Source organism: Aotus nancymaae, unplaced genomic scaffold (genome assembly GCF_030222135.1).
Source record: "Aotus nancymaae isolate 86718 unplaced genomic scaffold, 86718_ANA_hifiasm-v0.15.2.pri h1tg000033l, whole genome shotgun sequence".
Lineage (NCBI taxonomy): Eukaryota > Metazoa > Chordata > Mammalia > Primates > Aotidae > Aotus > Aotus nancymaae.
This window is the reverse complement of record NW_026988447.1, coordinates 13,232,844-13,235,752: the sequence shown is the minus strand read 5'-3', so window position 1 is coordinate 13,235,752 and position 2,909 is coordinate 13,232,844. Positions and strand designations below refer to the sequence as shown.

The 2,909-nt window shown below is 47.9% G+C and overlaps 1 pseudogene; it reads right to left on the bottom strand.

Moving 5' to 3' along the window:
• Positions 1 to 411: 411 nt before the first annotated feature.
• LOC105714588 (protein CFAP144P1-like) lies at positions 412 to 817 on the bottom strand (annotated as a pseudogene).
• Between the last annotated feature and the right edge of the window lie 2,092 nt (positions 818 to 2,909).

Here is a 2,909-nt window from a genome sequence, read left to right as displayed (position 1 = left end):
TCACCTATTTAAAGTATACAATCATTAGATTTTGGTATATTCACAGAGTCATATAACCACCACTACAATTAATTTTAGAACATTTTCATTATCAAAAAAGAAACCCCATACTCATTAGCAGTCATTCCCCATCTTCTCCCAACTCACCAACCTCTAAGCCCCACTAATCTACTTTCTGTTTCTCTCTATATACTGCGTTTTCTGGAAATTTCACATAAACAATCATAAAATATGTGATCTTTTGTGACGGGCAATTTTTATTTCCTTCTTCTGCATATTTTTCATGCTTCCTAATTTTTGCCATTATCCATGAATTATGGACAGGGTGTGGGGGTTAAAATAATATTTACTTTTCTACTGCAGTGGATACTTAGGACATTAAATCCAGGGACTGACTCCACCACTGAGATGCTACCTGTGGCGATCATCTCCCAAGCTCCACATTTTAGCTTTGTACGGAGTGATGTCATTGTAGACCCTAAAGTGGTTCAGCCTGTGGTTGCTGTGCTCTGGGTTGACCAAGGGCTCTGAGTCCCATCCAATTTCCCTGTTTTCAGTCTGTGCCTCCAGGCACTTCTTCCTTGGACCCTGGGCAGTATGGTGAATGAGATTCAGAAACCTGGCATCTGCAGGTTCTTCCAGGTTATCATACCAAGACATGGGCTTCCTCGTTAATCTTGTGAACCTTGCGCAGGGGATTCACGTGGTACTGCATGTAGAGTTTCTGGGTTCGTAACTCTTTGAGGTACAGCTCCCACAAGATCTGGTTCTGATGGACCTCATCTGTGACCACCCTCTCCTTCGGGTGTCCCGCCATGGCCTTGGAGCTGCTGGGTGGGGGTGAGGGTGGGTCCCGTGCGCTCTCAGTGTCCTCTTACCATTGTCTGAATCTCCAGGCAACGGTGCCCCACTCTGTCACTAGACAACAGCGTTCTTATGATACCACTCTGGCCTCTCCGAACCCAGCCTCATTACTAGAACCGCCTCTGGATAATGCCAGGAAAAAGACTTGCCATCAAGTGGCAGACCCAAAAGATAATAAACAGAACTGGACCTCACGTTGGCCAATCACTTCCCTCCTTGATAACAGATTCGATGATCTTCACTCCTCTACCTTCTTTGCCCCTGGTCCTGCAGTTCACTCTGTGGTCAGAGACCAAGTTCTATGGAGAAGCCAGTTCAAATGCAGAGCTTGTGCAGGCTGGCAGCCCAGGCAGGAGAGGAAAGGTGCAGGCCAGGCGGAATGTTCGCTTGCCACGGTCTTGGATTCCCTGTGTCCATCAGGTCACTGCTGGGAATCCACACTCCTGGCAATTCTGAACTGCCTGAGAACTGCCCCAGTAGGAGGGAAACCATCTCTCCAGGGTGAGATTTGTAATCCGTCAGGTCTGGTTGTGGGTGGCTAGATAGCAGGTGAGGACTAGAGTACAGGGGACTAGTAAGAAGGGCTATGGGGAGGTCGAGGGGGAAAGAGCGGGGCACTGGGAAAGGGGTGATTTATGAGCAGGGCGGTGGCACGCGGATGCTCTGGAGGTAACAGAGGAAGAGCTGGGCAGGGAGTTCAGGGAGGTTGGGTACTGGGAAGGAGCCACATTAGTCAGCTGGGGCAAACAGGTAGGTAGGAAAACTGAACAACGTGGATGGCCCTGGAGAGGAGGCTTACGGCGGGAAGTTTGAGGAGTAAGGGAAGGAAGGTGGACTGGAACACGAGAGCGGGAACGAACAGAAAAAAATGGAGCCTGGGGTTGTGGCTGAGAAATCGGAGGTAGCTCTCTAGTCATTTTTCCAAATGAGCGCGGTAGTAACTCACTTGTCCAAACGAGTCAAAATGAGTAACTGAGATGTGCTAAGACCGACTCCAGCATTTATCTCCAGGGGACATTTCATCACAGAATGCCTATTATGAAATGTACATTTATCTCCTGGGGACATTTCATCATAGAACGCCTATTATGAAATGCACATTTATCTCCTGGGGACATTTCATCACAGAATGCCTATTATGAAATGTACATGGTCCCTTTTGTTCTAGTGAGGAGGTCCCCCACCAATCAGGGAAATGGTCTCAGTTTCTTGGTTTAAGAGTGATCATGAGAAAGAGCAAAGAAAAGAAATGGGAGTTGTAATATTGGTCCCTGTTCTTGGGATATCATGTAGTTTTGCCCTCTATAGGCAAAGAGTGATCAAGGGGGGCCAATATAGAGGAAGGGGCTTGGGGCCTAGGAGAGCAGTTCTGAAGCAGGAATTGGGAAATGGGAACTCAGTATCCTAGTCTCTTGCCCTTACTACATTGTTCAAAGCCCTTTCACATTATCTACCTCACTGCGTGAATATGCTTGATTAGAGATGTTATGTTCATTTTATCAGTGAGGATGCTAAAGACCAGAGAGGGACCCACTATAGACAGGCAGGGGGTGGGTGAGCAGGCGGGACTAGAACTTGGGCCAAAAAGAGGGGCAGGTAGGAGGGAGAACAAAATAGCCCCAAAACGCTGACCAGCACCATTACCTCCCCCTGTGTCTCTGGACAGGATCTTATAGGGGACACCTCAGAGAAGAGCTGTACTTTTTGTAGCTTACCTCTTGGTCCCTGTGCTCCCTTGGTTTGATGCCTTAATCTTCACTGGAACCAGAAACACAGGGCCCAAGCTGGCAGGATGACTGCCCACTCCTCAGCACCTAATGATTAGATGTGGACTTCCTGGATCACTATCTGAGATGCCTAACTCCATCAGATGATGAAGGAAGCTGCTGCACCCATCCCCTTTCTTTTGTCTGAAGTAGCAACCCCCTCTGCTGAGCATTCCTGGTTTCTTTGAATGCTATTCAAATCATAGGCTCCTTTGGTTCCCTGTTCTCTCCTGTGCTTGTTTCACCATAAGATTCTGAATTTTCTCCCTTGGCCCAACA